Source organism: Topomyia yanbarensis, chromosome 3, assembly GCF_030247195.1.
Source record: "Topomyia yanbarensis strain Yona2022 chromosome 3, ASM3024719v1, whole genome shotgun sequence".
NCBI classification, from domain to species: domain Eukaryota; kingdom Metazoa; phylum Arthropoda; class Insecta; order Diptera; family Culicidae; genus Topomyia; species Topomyia yanbarensis.
In genome coordinates, this window is record NC_080672.1 from 288,438,874 (window position 1) to 288,454,275 (window position 15,402).

General features: G+C 39.9%; 1 protein-coding gene across 4 annotated transcripts in view; it reads left to right on the forward strand.

Annotated features, from left to right (window-relative positions):
- LOC131693362 (proton-coupled zinc antiporter SLC30A1-like) overlaps positions 1-15,402 on the forward strand; it is a 61,449-nt gene that overhangs the window by 41,224 nt on the left and 4,823 nt on the right. The window lies entirely within an intron of this gene.

The following is a 15,402-nucleotide window of genomic DNA, read 5'->3' on the forward strand; positions in this document are numbered from 1 at the left end:
CATGTCCGATCTAGGCCTACCAACGGATCGGCGAATCTACATCAACGAATCGCTGACCAAGTTGAACCAGAAGTTGAAAAGTGCAGCGTTGAAGAAAAAACGAGATGGCTTGCTGCACGCTGTTTACACAGTAGATGGAGCGGTTTACGTGCAACAGCATCCGGGCCAGAAAGGACGCCGTGTGAGTAGTGTTGCCGAACTAGAGTGACATCAGAAAGCGCCTACGAATACTAGCGAATCTGTATCATCCACTAGTAGACAGCTTCTACGTTGAGTTGTTGTCCGAATCTTTATGAAGCAGTTGCCAGAAAAAAATCAAATGTGGACTATGTGGTTTGTGAATTATTTCGTTTTGCATATTTAAGGCAATTTTGTGTAAAACACAGCCAGGTGACAATGAATCAGTTTCTGTTCGCAGTTAGGTTAGAGCTATGAAGGGAAAACAACTGCAGGCCTTTCGATATTTATTTATATTTGCGGGAGGTTTCAAAGCTAAAATGTTTGCAAAATCGATTGTCTTGGGAGAAATAGTACATTTCAAGTCATGAAAATCGGATCGGATCCCATTCATAATTGTTTTTCAACATAACATGTTCCAATTTAGACGACTCGGTCTTTTTTGAACAACAAAATCTGAAGCACAATTGATCTCTGATGTGCAGTTTCCCGACTGAACCGTGGTAGTACAGATGTAGGCTGGTAAAGTATGAAGCATATCAATAATCACCATGTTTTTAGCCGCAGCTTTATTCGAACAAAATCTGTATCTAAAACTTCAGGATAACGATATTCCCCTTTCATTTGTGTTCAAAAGTAATGCAATCGGTCGGGGGTCCAGAGTACTTTTTTAGTTAATTGGTTTTTGTATGAAATATTACTAAATGTGTGAATCTAGCAGACAATTTTGCTGTCTAATACTAGGAATTGATCGAAAATTGTTCAGGGGAATTTATTAAAGTTGTAGAAATCAGTTTGCTTATCATTCAAAAGGCATATACGTTGCAGTGCACTGATAAAAATGATACCAAGATCGGTTTTAACTTCAAACACTTGATCATATTGGTGGTTTACCGCTATTGCTCCGTCTAATCCAACAATTCAATACAATGGATGAATTAAAAAATTAGAGTTACTCTTCGTTAATATTACCAACAGAAACTGTTTTCTATCGTGTATTCGTTTCTTCTTTTCAATTTCTTCGATTATTCTAGAGGATGGCGGATGTAATCTTGAATTACCTTCCTTCCTCGTCAGCTCGCACCTTGTTTAATTGAAATTAACTATTTCACCACTAGGCCCTGCACGAAACTAAAAACATTCATGAAATCTTAATAACTTCTTCGCAAGATTTTAAATCGGATTGTAGTTTTTGAGAAAGTTGTAGACAATAAAATTGTCTCAAATTTTTATCTCAGTACTATTGTAAAATCTAAAATGCTATATCAAGTGGAACATATGTGCAGAAGTTTTCATTAAAAAACTACTTTTGAATAAAAAGTTGCTCTGAACCCCTCGACCAATTATATTAGTTTTTTTCAGTATAAATTTTGAGGTTTTTATCGAATGACGTCTTTCTAAGATCATTCTCGCCTAAACAGATATTTTGGACTTTCTATATTTATTGCTTTCAAAATGCGTCTACACCATCGGTGCATATGATCACCAAGCCAATTTCTTGAGATCAACAGGCGATTCTCTTTGGTAGTTTACATCCTAGAAACAATGAATCAGTCGCTTTTTGCAATTAGGTTTAAGCTATGAAAATTTGCTAGTATCGTGAAAATTGAAAGGCTTCAGATAAAAATCATTCAGAGCGTAGGAATGATGCATACAACGAGAGAAAGAGATTTAGGGAACTAATAAATTAATTGTTCCGAGAATAATGTTTAAAATGACTGACTAACGCATGAAAAAGAAACACAGGTTTTGTATCTATTGTTAAACATAAGGATATAAACAAGTCGATCGAATGTTCCAAATCTCTGTTTTCAGTAAGGTCTTATTGGAATATATGTATTTTTGTTTTCAGTCTACGTTGCTGAACTCGACCTTCTATTTCGACAGACTCTGCTATCATTATATGGCGTACAAGATAATTACAGGCTTGCTTTGCTTTTTGGCAAAAACGTGGGGAATGATCACGTCCAAACGGAAAGTTAAAATGTTCCACGAGCATGATACCAACGTTCCAAGCCTTTTCCAGTTATTTATTTCTACAAATTTGTGTAGATCACCTAATAATGTCATAAGCAATGGTTAAAGAGCATGCTTTTTCAATCAACTTGATTGAAGATGTTAAATCTATGTCTTCAATAATTTCGTAGTTGACTAACTCATTGTTCGTAGATGGTCTCCACAAACTATGTTTTAGTGCCCATAATTTGTTAAATTTCGTGCATACAAGTAGAAATTATTTGCAATAATAAGTACAACTTTTTGAAGGGGGAAACATAACGCTTCATTGTCACTTGAACAGTCAACAAATGAACAGCCAGTTTTCGATGAAAATACAATTACGATTACGTTATCCCATTTCATTTGTTAGACAGTTGTCACAAGAAATACTAATATGAGGGATATTAATCACTAAACTCACAGTTTCATAACAAAGGGCTATGAAACGTCATTAAATATACTAAACATACTATTGACAACACCCTTTGACTGTGAATAATTAATCGCTGCTTTCAGCATTAAATCTAATTTGATAATGCGAATATCTTCTAGGAATGACTTTTAAAAGGTTTTAGTTAAGAACAGACCTTAAAGCGATCCGCTGCTAACCTCAAATTGTAACAGTAAAAGTATTGAAGCGGAAGGCTAGGCGTCTTCAGCCAAGTTGTTTTCAAAAGTAATCTCCTAACCTTTGCCGCAAACACCATCGCATTATAATAGCTAAAAATCAAATGACCTTCCAGAGATATCATTAACCCAAATTTTGCGGTTTTGAACTTAACCCTCCAATGGTCGCGCCATTATCTGCATTTAGGCGATTACCTGAAGGTCTAAAGCGATTTTGTCTGAATTTCATAAAGTTTTGCACTCAATGTGTTACGCAACTTCCGGAAGGTTAATATCAACGCACAATTGTGACCAGCGGGTGTGGCACACCGGTTCTACTGACAATTCTTTGTTCTCGGGTCTCGATCGTACGACAGTTGGTGTCATACCTCCTGTACCACTGGACTAGGGTCTTTAGGTGTACCTATTTCAAACAGGACGATTGAAAAATGGGCGAAACGAATGCTTTCATCCGACTCTAGGAGTTACATTCAATCAACTTGTTTATAGTAGCTAAACTGGTTTAACGGCAGTAAACTTAAGAGGATAGAAGCATGTAAAAGAAGAAGAGACAGGCCAGATGTGAGTACTGATTTAATCATAACCGCCAATAACGTAGTTTAAGAGTCCGTTGGTATGCTATGGTTTTAAATAGGAGTTTTTAGATTGCTATTTCAATTATATTATAATGCATTGACTAAACAATTAATTTGAAATAGCGGTATACTTATTCGTTATAACTTTATAGGAAACTCACAGTAACATACATAGCAAGATGGGTGGTGTAAGTTGTTACGATTCAGTATTCTAATATTTTTTTAAAATATGAATTCTACCTACGGGTTTTATCTATCTATATTGTATCTATATTGTTAAGTTGAATCTAATGCATATTTTAACTGTTCCGAGCAATACATGATATATTTTGATCACTTTTTCTGTGATCTCTTCTTTCAATAATAATTATTATTGGTATCAAAAACATATAGTTTTCGAATAAAAATCGGAAAAATGTAATGCAACAGGAAAATCTTCGCACAGTAAACCCATTTTAGAGAGAAAAAAACCCTTAAAAATTGAGAAAATAAGAGTGAGTAACTGTGAAATCATATCGATTAAAAATTTCGTTAGGTAATTGGATGTGGAATAATGATTCATGAAAACATCTAAAATAAATTTAAATTTATTTATTTTAAAATATATAGAAGATATATTTGGGGTAAAATTAACAGAATGAAACAATATAGGATGAAATAGATAACGTATATTGGTAACAGATTATAAACGACTAACATTATACAAGAGTTATACAGATATTTGAGAATTATACACTAGTAGAGTAAAATTCTAAAACTTTATTCCGGAAAACAGATTATGAAAAGAAAAGATGAATTATCTGAGTACTGACAGATATCGGAACACTGTCAATAGTAATCGTAGATGAGTATATAGTCAAAGAAGAAAGAATAATCCTAAGAACTGAGAGAGAAAAAAAAATACATTGAATAGAATAGCAAGTATTCTTAAAGAAGAATTAGCAACTATGTTTCCGCGGATGGTAGTGATACTAGTGTAGATTTAACCACACAAAAACATATAAATACCGAAACTAAGTCCTGTCGTGACCAAGATGTCGTCCTACTGATGTTTATTAAAATCCTGTTGATATCGAAGAATATGATAATTTATCAGATTGATGAACGTACATTGAATTTATTCCCGTCTAAACTCCCCAGTACTCCAAAAAGCGACTAAAACCAATATATAAATAGAAAATATTTTACGAATAGAGTCCTATATTGTACACATTTAGCTCAGATTTGATCTTTAAAAGAATAAAGAGAGTCATTGAACAAGAATGGGAGATGACGGCATAAGTATAGATTATTTCGCTCAATTCCGCAAGGACAGCTAAAGTCAGTTGGACTACCAAGATACAGACTGAGACATAACTACATGCACAGACACATACACACATACTGAGTAGATGATTTTGTGCTCTATTACCACTATTTCGGGCATAGCAATCTTACAGAATCTTATTCCTATCCTTGAATTGTATGCATATAAAGGTATGATAGAAATAAACACTAACGTTCGTTCTCCCTCATTAATTTCGTTTGAATCGCTGAATCATCCCGAATAGAAATTTACAGTAGCAATCCCTCTACAAACTATTTCATTGTCCGACAAAAATGATATAGTAACTTAACATTAAGTTTCAATGTTTCTGAGAAAAAAATTCATGGAAAATCGAAAGACTCCTTTTTACTGTCAAAGTCTATTCGACAATGAAATTTTCCATTTAATTAGAAACGTAGAAATTTGTTGTTTTGGTTTGGTAGCATAATATTAAATTTAACTGTAGATGATTGTAAACTTAACGATAACGGTGTGGTTTTGTTACAGTACATTTATAGTCTGGCTTGCAGCAAAAAAGAATATCACATTTTGGTTCATAAAATTGTAAATGTCAAGCGAAAGATCAAAATATGTTCTATATTTTGAAAACCTGCATTGTAATAAGTAAGGAGGTCTCAAATTGATCTGATATTCAATACATATGCAATACGCAGTAAGTGGTTGTTGCCTTTCCAAGATGGCCGCTTATTGAGGCGTTCTCAGTTGAACCTTAACACCGCAAATCATGTTTTTTCCAGATACGTTCATTAAAATTCTTCGTCATCGATATTTTTCCATAGAAACATTACAAAATGTTATTGAAATGATACACTATAATGTAGAAAAGTTTTAATCAATTCGCTTCACGCTAAAAAAATTCGAAAAAACCTTTTTTCCACGCTGAAACCCTTACTCCCCTTCCCAACCTTATGGGGTTATATACAAAGTTGAAACTCAAAAAATCGGAAAATATATTGAATATTCTAAAAGTACATACTTTAGAAAGTATCTGTGCGAAATTTCATCCAGATCGGAGCATTAGATTTCAAATTACAGCCATTTGCAGCGAGCTGGTTCTTCCACGAATGAAGTTAACACAAAACTTTAAACGCAATTATCTCGGAATGAAATTTTTTGAAAAGTACCGTTGCGGTGAACGTGATATCTCAAAAATTATGCGTCCGATCTTCATAATTTTTTTTTTGAATTGTTTGTATTTACATTCTCGTGTACATGAAAAAAAAATTTCGATTCTTCGCAATGAATTTTTGTTTAAAATTTGGAACTCGAAAAAACTAAATTTTTTGGTCAACATGCTTCTTTTGCAAGAAAAAATTTTCTATTGAGAAACCGATCCGTTCAAGTACACCACAATACATTTTTCTTTAATAATCTTTTTAGTTTTTGGATTTCAGTTGAGCTTGGAGAGCGTTCACCGCAAACCTCTGCCAAAAAAAACACTCTTCGAGAGATGGGCCATAACTCCGACAAGCTGGAGTATTTCTTTATATTCAAATTGGTTTTTCTATCTTCGGTAGTACTACCAACGAACTGTCTTTTGCTTTTTCAAATAAAATTTGAATAAAGCACTTTAAAAAAATCACGAACTTAGCTCACTTTTTCGCCACAACTTTGTATATAACCCCTTAATTCGAGTTTGGCAAGCAACAACTTCAATGCCTGATGTCGAGGGGAGGTTGATTCGATTGGAAGAATAGCACTCTTTGATTCCCAAAAGTAGTTCTCCGTTTGCGTCATCTCCGATCTATTTCTGAAGTAAGCCATGTTTCGCATAATGCAAATGCATCACATTTCAGTTTAAAAAAATCGATTTTCGGGATAATGCTTCCGCAATTCCACTGTAGAACACTGATCAAATCCGCGAATTCGTTCGATGAATTAGCCATCGAAGGATACAATCGCTGAAAGGAGGGGCCATTTTGCAGTCAACTGCATCAAGAATGTTTTCACTGCGGGGAGAAAGCTTAGGCTACTTTTAAGATGGTTAGAAAAATTAAAAGTTGCTAAAATACGGTCCAATCAGATGATTTTATTAATCCAGCGTTGATTTCTTTCTCTGGCTGAGATATGAGAAAAAGCTTGGGATTTTTGATGTCCTAGGAAGTGCTGGGAACACATTTTCCAAGCTCAGATTTCTGAGAACAGGAGCTACTTGCTTCGGTTTTGCACCAGTACTTCCTCGAACAGCTATTTTAGGAGAGTCTTGAAGAGACACCTTCTAACTTTTACAACGACTCTGCAGACTCTGCCAAGGTACCCGATAGGAATCTGAGTTCTTGAGCTTTTTTTTTTTTTCAAAAAGACATATCTACAATGAGTGACTCTCTTTGTTTACTTTCTCTTTCGATTTTTACGGCGTCACTATAGCACTTTTTACTTATTTTACAGTACAGATCGAAAGACGGTGATTTTGACTAGCATATTATGGGATAAATATTAAAGCGACCGAATTATTAACAGAAGAGAAAGTAAACAAAGAGAGTCACTCATTTTAGATATGAGGTTTTGAATAAAAGGTCTAGAGTTGACATATATCAGCTGCGACTGATACTGAATGCGTTTGATACGTTTTCTGACTCCAGTATCTTCACTGCCTGAAGCATGGGGTCTTCAAAACAACCAACCCCGTGTGTCAGCAGATTCGCGCAATTCAAACTCGAATCGGAACCGATCCCACAGTTTTCCACCCGATTTGTTGGTACATATACTGTGTACTCTTTCGTACCCAGTAATATTATTTGCCTGCTTCAAACTATTTACCACCAACCGGAGCTTATCGGGGAGAATTTTCGATATTTCTGTCACGGTCGAATATCGTTCCTGGTCACCAATGAACTAGTGCTGAACAATCATGAAGTTCGATACGTTGCATGGTGGGATTTTGTTTAGGTAGGTAAGTGGCCACTTTTCCCAGTGCATCTGATCCGGAACGTGAAGAAGACAGGCTTGATCTGGTCAGCAATGAACTCGTGCTGAGGAGTTGTGAGGTTTGATATGTCACATGACTGGGTTTGGCTCAGGTCGGTAAGTGGCCATCTTTTCCAGGGCTCCTGGTCCGGAACATAGCCAGGTGGTTCCTAACGGGGAAGATAATATTGGCATGGCCACTAGTGGACTCGTGCTGGAGAGCCGTGAAGTTTGATACGTCACATTGTAGGGTTTGGTTCGGGTCGGTGGGTGGCCACCGTTTCCAGTGCACCTGGTCCGGAGCATGACCAGATGGTTCCAAGTAGGGAAGATGATGTGGACGTGGTCATCAGTGGACTCGCGCTGAAGGGTCGTAAAGTTTGATACGTCGCAGGGTAGGGTTTGGTTCGGATCGGTAGGTGGCTGTCTTTCCCGGGGTACTTGGTACGGAACGTGGCCAGGTGGTTCCGGACAGGACGGATAGTATTGACATGGCCATCAATGAGCTCGTTCTGAGGAGCCATGAAGTTTGATACGTCGCGTGCTAGGGTTTGCTTCGGGTCGGTGGGTGGCCACATTGTTCGGGAGCTTTGTCAGATACTGTCCAGGTGGGCCTTAGGATTTTGAGTCACCAAGTTGTTCACAATAGTTGTTTCGCTTGGTCCCAGAATAGTCTATTACCCCAACGGAATCCGGAGTGGTTCCGGATGTGGTAATTAGGGCCGATTAGGGAACGGGGATTAGGGGATTTTTCGTCACTAGTTGTGTGATTCGTGTTCATAATTTCAGAATTTTGGTCACAATTTTTGTATTTTCTGTTCATGTTGTCATGATATTTTATTTTAGAGCTTACTTTCAAAGAGTAATGTAACTAATGATAATGATATCAGCAGTTTTATCATGGTATTCGTAAATTTTCTTCGCATTATCGTAATCTATTATTTTTTGCTTACCAACTCGGAATAACGTGACAATATGAACTGGATCATTGAAAAAAGATTCATTCGCGATATCTGGCTCAGTGAACTATATCACGCACACTATTTGGGGTTCTCAGTGCAGTTTTCGTTTTCTGTCCGGACATCACAATGGAGCTCATCAAATGAATAACGATGTTCGAGGTCCTTATAGTTTTTTTATATCTACTGCTCGTACCTATTAATGGTCGCTAGTAGCTGGGTATTTCAAAAAAGTGCATGGAACAAAAATGATTCTACGAATAATGCTCCAAATTTTATGAAAGAGTTCACGTAAAAATTTCATTACCATGTTGCATGAAGTTGTAAATGATTAGGGATGTCTTCTAAATAATACAAGGACGCAAAAAGATACTAGATAGATCGTAAATCATGTACTAGGAACCATGAACCAGGTCACGAATATATGAATAATATTTTATGAATTCGTGAACTTTTTCACGAGCACGGATATTAGATCGTAACTATTATTAGTATATTAGGAATCATGAACCAGTTCACGAAAACATGAATAATATTTCATGATCTCGTGAACTATTTCACGAGTACGGATATTGGATCGTGACTAATATGTTAGAAATCATGAACTAGTTCACGAATACATGAATAATATGTAATGATTTCGTGAACTATTTCACGAAAACGAATGGTAAGTTGTGACTATTATACTAGGTATCATGAAATGAATCGGTTCACGAATACATGAATAAAATTTCATGATTTCGTGAACTTTTTCACGAGCACGGATATTGGATCGTAGCTAATATATCAGGAATCATGAACCAGTTCAAGAATTCATGAATATTTGATGATTTTGTGAACCATTTCACAAGCATGGATATTGCATCGTGACTAATATATTAGGGATCATGAATTAGTTCACGAGGATTGAATGGATTCATGAAATTAATTCCGAATTTCATGAAATAGTTCACGAGAAAATAGCCAAAATATTTTGATTTTGTGAACTAATGTTTCTAAATCCATGAAAAAATCACCTTTGGATTTGCGAATAATGTTCATAAAGTTGTGATCCAGTTCGCGTACTGAGAATCGAATTAGAAATAACTTGGCGGAAGCCGTGACTGAAGTTCACAAAACAAAAACAAATCTTTCGACTAATGAAAGCGTTATGCGGGCGTTACTGAAGAGAAACCGAACATAATTATAAAAGCAATGATTTTTGTTCATGGTCGTGTTTTCGTAACGTAAAAATGTGATTGTTCCAGAATTCATGGCACTTTATTCACGATTTTGGGAACAATTTTTCCTCCGTGAAAGATGCATTCCAGCTTTCGAGATGCTTTGCTAACTGTATAGGAGAGGTGCTTGCTGTTTTAACACAAGGTGGAATTTGATATTATTCCTAGATCCTTCACGTGACCTACGCGTTTAATTTCTGCATCTAGTAGAAAGTGGTTAAAACAAACCGAGTGTTTTAGTGGGAATGATATTCTCGAGCCCTTTTTCGGACACACATGCGGTTCTTGTTATACCAATCAGCGAAGTGTTCAATTTGTAGTTGGAGCAATCTGAAATCAATCAGTTGAGTGGATGAGATAACATATATTTCGATCGTCTGCAAAGGACAAGCGTTGACTCTTCAGAATTTCATTGAAGTAAAGTAAAAACATCAACGGTTCTAAGTGACTTCTTTGGGATATCTCTCCATTTTAGCGATTATATGGTTTACTTTATCAAAAGCGGCACACATATTGCTGCAAGTAATAACGCTTTGAGCGAGATTTTTCATACTCTATGCTCTATAGTATCTTAGGCACAGCAGGTTATTCGATATCGAACGTCCAGACGTGGAGCCATGTTGATCGTCGCTTAGATACTGTTTGCAGAGACACTGAAAATGTTCCTTGAACACCAACTTGAACAATTTCGAGACAGTACTTAATTAAGAAATTCCACGACATTTCGTTTATATCCCTTTTATGGACTGGAAACATGTTCGCAGATTTCTAGCAAGACGAATAAATGTCATTAACGGTAGCTGCTCGCAAGATGTGAAGAAGCGGAGTCAGGCCCGTGCGCAGAAAATTATCAAGGGGGGCGGGGGTCGGTGGTTTTGATTTTTTTACGTTTCTTATTAAAGAAAGCAATAAAACCCTCAAACTTTGAAGATTTTTTCCGAGCCCTGGAGGGCCAACTCTTGTGTACAAATCAACTCAGCTCAACAAATTGGATACATTTCTGTGATAGAGAAGGATTCTTCAACTCAGACCGCTGCTTGCTGACTCGTGGTAGTATTGGATTGGCTTATAGTAGTTAATCCTACCGACTAAACTAAAACCTCTTGTATCTCGCAATCCTCATCCATCCAGGGCAACCGTTGGGTATTACTTAAGTATGGACTGTGCCCTTGCTCTTTCTATTTTTTGTTGATCGTTCATGTTTTATTCCATTGCTACTTTTTTGCTTACTGTCCAACCTTCACGGTATATCTGACTTGCTGTAAATATTGTCACCTGTTGAGAAACGAGCGACCCGAACGTGTCGACCATAATGATTTACACATCTTTACAACCACCTTCGCAGAGTTTCTTATTCTTCTTGTTACTACTCGCTCATTTATCTGCTAGCTGAGGTTGAGAATTTCTCGATGGCGGTATTTCTCGCGATTGCTTACTTTACCGTTCAGGCTAGTGCCTTGTTGTCTCTTGCAGTATGCAGAAGCCGTCTCCACTCCACTCGGTCCATTGCTGCTTGTCGCCAGCCTCGCAGTCTTCGAAGGGTCCGCAGGTCGTCCTCTATCTGGTCGGTCTACCGCGCTCGCTGTGCTCAAGAATCATCTTTACCGGGTCGTCGTTTTTCTCCCGATATATATGCCCATTCCCACAAACCATTCGGCTTTCAGCCACTCCGACGGAGAGATCATCGGCGGTGAAATTTCTCCAGACAACGATATCCCGATTTTCTCCGACTTTTTTCTCTTCAGCTCCCGTTGCTAGCCCACTGACCGATCTTTGCTGTGTAACTGATCTACTCACAACCAAGTATGGAAAAATCGCACCACGAACCGTTCATTCACCATTTAAAAGAAACCTTTCTTCAGTTGGTAGGTATGCATTCTGTTTGCTTAGAAAATAATGCATAGCAACCCTATGCTGCGAAAACACGCGAGCCAAAGCTAAAACAACCAATACAGAAGCACATCGCATGTTTATTCTATCCTTTTTCTGACGACGAAACTATTCTCGAACGACTAGAGGTTTGCATAAGATTTTCATTAATCAGTTTTATTTCATTTCCATATTCGCAGAATATAACAAATACTTAGAAAATTTACCGTTTGCTGAATAGCTGAAAACCAAAGATTTTCGAAATTTGTGACAATGCGCAGCTAACAAATGAATCGCCAAGGAGACTAGTCAATCAAATTCCCTTTAGGGTTTTCCCAAAAATACCCGCAACGCGCTCTGTCACTAAGAAATTCAGTGGTAAAATAGGTAGTATGTTTTATTTGTTCACCAAGTAACCTACGAGGCACGTCCAGAATGCAAAAGCACTGGTTCACTCATAGCTGTAGTGAATACTTTTTCGACATGTTGGCAAAACTGCGTCGTAGCCTGACCCATCCCCTTCAAAACGAGACCAAATTGAAAACTCTCGACACAGTAGCATCTCTCGCGAAAAAATATCGATCGTATCTCCCGCCAAGTACGATATTCGCGCCGTCACTCGCAAGTTTTTGGAAAGCTATGAACTCGAAGGCGATGATTTTCTCTACTCTGTTGTTACTGTAGACGAAACTTGGGTTGTCCACTACACGCCTGAAACTGATAGGCAGTCTCAATAATGGCGTCAGACCTTGTAACCCTCCACCAAGAAACTCAAAACCACAATTTCAGCCAAAAAAATCATGGCATTCGCGTTTTGGGACCATAAGGCAATAGGCATATCTGCCTCACGAGGAGACTATCAACGCGGTAAGATACTGTGATACGCTAAAAAAAATTTAAAGGGAGATTCAGAATAAAAGGAAGGGCATGCTGACGAAGGAAGTCTGCCTCTTGCACGAGAATGTCGGATCCCACACAGCCAACGCCACGAAGCTGCTTCTGGACTCTTTTGGATGGGAAGTTTTGAACCACCCATCGTATTCCCATGACCTGACTCCTTCAGATTTCCCTCTCTTTCCCTCCCTTAGGTTGCACATGGCTGGGAACAAGTTTTCATCGAACAAGGAGGTGAAAGGGAAGGTGGAAGAAGTAGGCGAAAAATCTGGCGGGAGACTTCCTTGAGGCAGGCATCAAAAAATTGATCCCGCGGCTCACCACTTGCATCGAGAGGGATGGTGACTATGTCGAAAAATAGCTTACACATGACTTGAAATATGTAACCATAAAAAAGAATTATGGCAACAAATATTTTTAAATTATAACGTAGAAGATGCTGCGATTCAAACATTAAACCCATTTATCTCAAAATCAATATTTTGGCACTTAGTCCGGTCTGACTTTTTTTACAATGGAGAAGACCTTTACGTCTTAGCCCAGTACACGTGCTACTGGTAGGGTCCAAGCTACCGCACGAGGTGCACTGGGGGCGTGTCGGGCTCGAATGGTGACACTGCCATTAATACCGACTAAACTCCATTGGGCTCCGCCATCGTTCCTCCCAGGAACTACCTCTCGGTATTACTTCTGGGGGGATGGCTGTACTTAATGTACTCATTCACTCTCACTCACTCGTTCATACGTCCTGTATGAGGCTTACTTGGGTGCTCTCTCTATCGCACCTTGATTCACTCTCAAACACTCCACATGAGGCTGACTTTTGTGCTCACCTTTTTCGTTCCTTGCTAGGCTTACTTTTGTGTTCGCCTCACCCATACCATGTGAGGCTGACTTGGGTGCTCACCCTATCACCTGATTCACTCTCGATCGTGCCACTCTATTGTACCTCTGTCACTCCCCCTGGCATCCCATGTGGGACATTTTTCTTAGGCCCCACTTCTGCCATACCATGTGAGGCTGACTTTTGTGCTCACCCTTAACATGCCGTGTGAGACTGATTTGGATGCTCACCCTTTCACTCCTCTGCCACGCCATGAGGCATCGATAGCTAAGTCCCAACATACTACGATACGACCCTCCCGTCTTGGCATGAGGCAGTCCACTTATACGCCTATACACTCACTCTTCTGTTTTGCTTCGGGGTGGCTGGGTTTACCCCTTACGCGGTTGCCAGTCGCTGCGCCAAACCTGCCTCAGCATGAACAGACCATTCACTCCCTTTTTTGCGCTTGGCCTTTTTCGCTCCAACTAACCAATCACTAGTTAGCCGTGCTCGTCGTCTGTTGCTCGGTTCGCCAGATTACCTATAGCCTACAGGCAATCTGGCGTAGCAGCCGAGACTGCGTTCCACTTCTCCACCGATTGACACATCCGCTGAATAAGGGTATCAGGGGTTGTGTCCCAGCCATAGACGTCAAGCATTGCTCTTCTTTCGACGTCGAACCGATGACATACGAACAGTATGTGTTCGTCAGTTTCGTCTACACCTGGGCAGTCCGGGCAGGCTGGGACCTCCGCGTGCCCGAACCTGTGGAGGTACTATCAGAAACAGCCATGACCTGACAGGAATTGTGTCAGGTGGAAGTGAACTTCCCCATGGGGTCTTCCCACCCAGCTTGATATGTTAGGTATCAGCCGGTAGGTCCACCTACCTTTCGAGGAGTTGTCCCACTCACGCTGCCATCTGGCGACCGAGGTCACCCTGGTGCGCTCGCGGGCTCCTCTATTTCCACGTAGCTCAAAACACTCCTCATCTTCCCGAATGACGAGGCCGACTGGCATCATGCTCGCTATCACGCAGGATGCATCGTGTGATACCGTGCGGTAGGCAGATATCACTCTGAGGCACATCACGCGGTAGGTGCTCTCCAGCTTCTGTAGGTAACTGGTTACCCTCAGTGCTCTTGACCATGACGGGCCGCATTAACCTACGTCTACTGGCGCACACCTTAGAGCTGTTGGACATCATCCTCGATAGAGCCGCAACAGCAGTTGACGCTCTCTTGCATGTATAGTCGACATGGCTGCCGAAGGTCAGCTTGTCGTCTATAATGACTCCGAGAGACTTCAGATTTCGCTGTGAAGTGATCGCGACTTCTCCCACATGGATAACTGCATGTTGTGCCGACTTGCGGTTGTTGACGATAACTACCTCCGTCTTATGATGAGCGAGCTCCAGGCCTCTCGCGCTCATCCATTCCTCCACCGTGTTGATCGCGTGTTCTGCGGTTAGTTCTACCTCAGGGATTGACTCCCCGTAGACCTCCAAGGTTACGTCGGAGGGAACTTCAGTCTCAGAACCCCGTCATACATGAGGTTCCATAGCACCGGGCCTAGGATCGAGCCCTGCGGGACTCCGGCGGTAATCGGAACCCTTTTCTGACCGGCATCGGTCTCGTATAGCAGTAAGCGGTTCTGGAAGTAACATTCCAGGATCCGGTACAGACCCACCGGTAGGCTAAGCCGGTGTAACGAGAGCGCGATGGCATCCCAGCTTGCGCTGTTGAATGCGTTCTTCATGTCAAGTGTCACTAACGCACAGTATCGAATGCCTCGCCTTTTCCGTTGGATCGCTATCTCGGCAGTATTTATCACTGAGTTGAGAGCGTCCACTGTGGACTAACCCTTCTGAAAGCCAAACTGGTTGCTTGACAGGCCGTCCGTACCTTCCGCGTACGGGGTTAGCCTGTTGAGGATGATCCTCTCAAGCAGTTTGTCAGTCGTGTCGATCAGACAGATTGGTATGTACGCCGATGGGTCGCCTGGCGGTTTCCCGGGCTTCGGCA